The following is a 6,000-nucleotide window of genomic DNA, read 5'->3' on the forward strand; positions in this document are numbered from 1 at the left end:
AACTCGTCGAGTCCAGGGAGGATCAATAAAGTAGCCGACTCGGCGAGTCGGCAAAGAGGACCCGGCGAGTTCGTTCTAAAGAGGGAAACCCTAAATCCGGGACTTTGTGCACTATTTAAACATCTCATTCTCCTTCTATCAGCCTCATTTGTAGCCCCCATTGTCCAGAAGTTATCCCAAGAAACCCTAGTGCGCTCTTTGAGTGTGTGAGCCAATATTGAAGGATTTTGAGTGTTCTTGAAGCCTAGAAGGAGAAGAAGGAGTTGAGGGTTCAAGAGGAAGGTTGTGGAGCCAAAAGATTCATCTCTTTTGCTGATCATTTTGGTAACCAAGCTCCTTCCTTGTCATGTTATTTGTTAGATCTCTTCATGTCCCTCTTTATGAGATTTTGGACCAAGTATGATGCATTTCGGGATTTGGACGTCCTCAAGATCGATCCCTTCAGATCTAGGTGTGTCTTGGCCTAGAGACCCATAAAGTATCAGTCTTTGGTGTGTTGGTAAAGCATCTTTTCCCCAAGCCCTAGCCCTAGAGTGTTTTAAGCCCATGTCTCTTTGGCTTCACAAAGTTTGCAACATTACGTAAGGAATAGACTTGGGAAGAGTGGATCTACAGTTTGGAGCCCCAGCATGGCTTGAAAAGCCACTGTATGGATTAAGAGCTGAAGCGACTCGGCGAGTCACATGGGTGGACTCGGCGAGTTGAATGAAGATAGGCAGGAACTCGACGAGTTGGAAGAACAAATCGACGAGTCTGTTGAAGAATGCCTTGGACTCAGCGAGTTTGTTCTTGGATTTGGCGAGTCAAGTCGCGAAACCACAAAACCCTTCGAGTTAGGACTCAAATTAGTTAGTTGAGTGGAGACTCAGTGAGTTGAATAGGTCAGAACTCGGAAATCGGTAGACTCGGCAAGTTAGGGGCTGACTCGGCGAGTCGAGTCGCGAATGAAAGGATTCTGAGCTAATGAACTCGGCGAGTCAGTAGGCAGACTCGACGAGTAGGGTTGACCTGGAAGGTTGACTTTGACCAGAGTTGACTTTGTTGACTTTTGGAGAACAGTTAAGCTAAGTCATATATGTTTTGATATTGGTAGCTCGGGGAGCTGGTGGAACAGTAGTTCAAGGAATTATCGGTCAGCATCCAGAGGGGTTACCAACAAGTTCAATAGTACGAGGCGAGTTTCCCTTTGTGTGAATGGGTCTACGGCCACAATGCCGGCCCATGTAGTTATGAGTAGGAAGACCTGGGGGTTAGCCCTAGGCGCAGTATGCTAGAATAATATGTAGGACCAAGGTCCAATGATAGCGGACGGGTGCCCAAGGAATGGTTTATATGATAATTTATACTTGTTGTCTGTGTGATACATGTATGTGCCTGGTAGGGAGGCGAGTGTGGGCGAGGTCCCGTATCTCACCAATAGCAGAGTGTGGACAGTGTTCCACATCTCATTAGCAGCAGAGCAGGGGCAAGGCCCAAGTTAGGGAAGGAGTGAGTGTGGGCTGAGCCCGCATCTCATTATCAATAGGAGCGTTGACGGGGTTCCATGACTCATCGGTAGCAGGACAAGGGCGAGGCCCAAGATAGGCGAGGCCTCAGGAGAGGATTTATTAGTATATGTTAGCTTATGTGTTGTGATATACCTATGTGTTAGTATATGTTAGCGGGCGAGGCCCAGTGACAGGCGAGGCCTAAGTGAAACAGATATGTATCCGAGCGGGGCTCGAAGCTAGGCAAGGCCTGGAGTGGTGAGGCCATTGTAGCGGGCGAGGCCCATAGTAGCGAACGTGGCCCAATATATGCTGTGTGTGCTTGTGTAGGGTATGTGGTAGGTTGGGGAACTCACTAAGCTTCATGCTCACGGTTTTTAGTTTTGGTTTCAAGTACTTCCGGTAGCGGAGGGAAGAGCTCGGGGTGATCGCATGGCACACACCATAGTTTAGACAGCCTGGGATGTTTTAATCTGATAATGAAAATATGTTTTGGAAATGATACTCTGAATTCATGTTATGACTTATAATATGTTTTTATGAATACGGATTTGGTAATGATTTAAAGAAAATTTTTGGTACGAATTTCCGGACGTTACAAGTTGGTATCAGAGCCTTGGTTTGAGGGATTCGGACATACTCTCGGGTGTGTCTGAACTCAAACTAAGGGATTGGTCTAACAGTTTTAAAATGAAAAGATAGTTTTGTAAAAAGAGTTTTTAGAAACAAAATAGTTTTTGAAAAGCGAAAAGAATTCAGAAAGAAAAGAATTTTGATAAGAGAAAAGGTGTGGTGCATGCAATCAGCCGAGCTCAAGTAAGTACCCCAAAACACCCATACAAATTTATGTTATGATTATCAGTTAGTAGAACAATATGCTAGATTAGGACTAAGGATCTAGGGAGGATGCCTTATGTGCCTGTTATATGTGTTTTGAGCTGCATGATAGTGTTGGTTAGACATTAGTAGGATAGCCTGTTTAGGTTATGCCTGAGTTTATGAGCTTATGTCGCATGCTAGTGCAGATTCATGTTATGAGGTTGTGATTGCTTGAGTATGTTATGGTTAGATTTTCCCTTGTCTGAATGCTGCTTGCTTTGTGCATCGTGGGATACTGAGTGATGGGAGTTAGCCATTAGGTGAACACGTCGCGTTTGTTGGGTAGCGTAGCATTTTTGATGTATTGCGTCATTGGGCTCGGTTAATAGTCCAAGTTTTGTTACTTCGGTTTGGGCCTGTCCAACCGTGAGCTGATAGGGTTTAGTATATATTAATGTGCTTGCATGCATATTAGGAAATCGATTAATAGAGTAACGATTGAGTAGACGATAGCTTCACAGAATTATTTCTTCATCGTTCTTGTAAACCCTAAATCCTCTACAGTAGAAGTTCTTTATCGAGCTCTGCTGAGGATTATTGATTAATCATTCGACATCTTTTAATCCATTCTTGTGTTCGTATTGTTTTCTGGTTTATTACTTTACCTGTTTTAAAGATCTAATCAATCTTCGAGTTAGTTTTTAACTCATCAATTGGTATCAGAGCAGGAGGCTGTGTAATCGATACACTTCTTTTCTGTGAAAAATGTTTCGATTAGGGTTATTCCGCATTTATTGATATTTATTGAGCCGTCATCTCATAATTGACGTAACTCGATATTTATTGTTTTGCCCTAATTTGATATATTATAAGTCTGATCTTTGAACAGGTTATTCGATCAATTATGGATGAGTCGCAATCCAATCCCATTAATATTTCGAACAACATTGGATCAACAACGAAGATTCCCATCCTGTACACCCATGATTATGAAGTCTGGGCGCATCACTTTGAAGATTATGTTATAGGATCTGAGGATAATGGATACCTCATCTGGGAAGCAATCGTTTCTGGACCCTTTTCTCACTCAGCAACTTCAAGGATTATTAAAACTCAAAAGGAGTATAATGATCTTCTGAAAGATGTTAAAGATATTGCGCAAGACGAAAAAGATAAATTTCAGTGCAATATCAAAGCGTTAAGATTAATCAGATTCGTTCTTCAATCCGATACTTTTAGGCTGGTGAGTTCATGCACGACTGCAAAAGAAATATGGGACAAGCTGCGAGAATTGTACTCTACGGACGAAGATCTTGAACACTTCATTCAAACCTTACTCTTGTCCGAGTTTGGTGAATTCAAGCAAGGAGCCGAAGAAACAGTGACTCAAACGTTCGATCGCTTCAATCATCTTCTTAGCAAGATGATTAAACATGACATTGAAAGGAAGCTAATTGAGCAGAAGGTTACGTTTTTGAACAGACTCAGATCTGAGTGGAGAGCAGTTGTGTCCACAGTTAAAGCGCACGAGCAATTTAAATCCTATTCTTTGGCGAAACTGGTGGGCATCCTAAAATCTCAAGAAAAGATCGTGTTACAGGAGAAAAATGTGGTGTCAAGCCTAGGTTCGTTGGCCCTCCTGTCCAAAAGCAAAGCGGTGATGGAAGAAGAAGACCTCAATTTGGAGGACTATGACCTCACTTCTGAGGATTATGCTATGATGGTGTCAAACCCCAAGAGGTTCATCAAGAAGAGATTCCCCACCACCAAAAACCGAAATTGGCAGGGGAGTTATAGTTCTGAAAAGGTCAATGACGAACCGAAGGCTGAAGAATCAAAGAAGGAACCGAAGGCTGAAGGAGATTCGGGAGTAAGCTGCTATTACTGTGGAGGAAAGAACCACTATGCAAAAGACTACATCCTCAAGAAAATGGTAGAAAAGGATGATGAAAAGGATGAAGAAGCTTTGTTGCAGAAAAAGCTGGATGAAATCAGGAAGAAGAAATCTACTGCTAACCCTTCTATGAATGCGTTAATTGTGCAGGGTTCGGTAGCTGATGATGAGTTCGGTGGCGTGGAGGTCTGGTCAACCGACTCTGAAGATGATGAAGTAAGGAAGCCTTCTCATGGAATGGCTTATGTGGCGAAAGAAGAGAGCGGTGGAGGAAGGTGCTTGATGGTGTCCGACGTATCTCAGATGAGGGGATACAACACTGATGGTGGGAATGAAGACACGAAGGAGCAACAGAATATGTGCTTTACAACTAAACCGCTCAGCGTGCAGTTCAACGAGCTTGATGAACTGATCAAGAAGGTACAATCCATTTTTGTTTCATTCAAAGTCCCACAATACTCATACGAAAAAGAATTAAAAAGTGTTAATTCAAGAATCTCTCATCTAGATAGTAGTTTAACTCAAACTCGAGTCACCAATTCTAACCTAACTGACCAATTAAGCAGGGTGTCTTCGAAGAGTGAGGAACGGCGAATGTGGATCGAATTGAAGGAGTCGGAATTAATCAAAACAAAAGATGAAAACATTTATTTGCAAAGAGACAATTTAAAGCTTTTGAAACAGCGAAATGTTTTTTGTTTGATTGCCAAACGTCTTTACACTAATATTACTCAGCTTCATTTGGATTGTGAAATAGGACAAAAGATTCATCGCATGATTTTACCCTTCCTTGAGTTTAAGGAGGATGAAATTGATGCTGAAGCATATAATTGTGAAAGCGTTATTTCATCTGAGGATGTTAATCCAACGTATATGTATGGGCTGGACAAAATCGAATCTTTCATAAAGTCCAAGGACCATAAGGACATGCTTAAAAACCTTTTGGATGAAAATGATAAACTGAAACTGAGAACCGAAACCATACAAAAATTTGACTCATTGAACGCCAACTTGAGCTCAGAAAATAAAATTGATGTTGAAAATGCATCTGAGCTTAATGAGGACGACAATATGAGTGAAATTTATGTAGAGGACACAGTTGACTGTTCAGAATTTGTCAAGAGCGAACCCGAAAACCACAAGAATCTCATTTCAGAAAATTCAGTGGAGTTCGCTCGTTTGTCCCAACAAAAGTCCCCGATTCTTGCAGAGAAGGCAATAGTATACCAAAAAGTAAGAACCACTCCAAATCAGGTGTACAAGGTCACAGGCGTAACCAAAATCAGACTGCTGAACTCACAGCAATTGTAAACGAAGACAATGCTGATGGCTGTGACGAGTTTTTCTGGTCAGCTCCCATTGACAATGCTGATGAAACGGTAGGTCTATCTGAAAGGACCTCATGGAAAAGCAAAGGCAGATATGTGCCAGAACCTTTGAATAAAACTGATAACTTCGATGTGCCAAGTACTAGTGGTACGAAAGACATCCCTCAAGAAAAAGGAATTCCTGCAAAAGAAGTCACATCTCCAAGTGAAACTTCATCAGTTCAGAGTGAACCAACTAAAGAAAATCAGAAACCGAAAGCTAATATCCATCATCAACCGAAGCAGATGAGAAATCAAAAACAACAAAGAAATCGGAGATACAGGAAGAATCTCTCTGAAAGAAAACAGTTTTGGCAATCTCAGAATGCCTATTTCTCACATCAAGACAGGAACATAAAGTCAGAGAAAAGTCCTGTTGAATCGCAAGAGAGCAATAACAACCGAAAGCAGAGGTTCGGTTCAGAGAAAAACA

The sequence above is a fragment of the Lactuca serriola genome, chromosome 6 (assembly GCF_051521515.1).
Source record: "Lactuca serriola cultivar US96UC23 chromosome 6, Lser_US96UC23_V15, whole genome shotgun sequence".
In the NCBI taxonomy this organism is placed as follows: domain Eukaryota; kingdom Viridiplantae; phylum Streptophyta; class Magnoliopsida; order Asterales; family Asteraceae; genus Lactuca; species Lactuca serriola.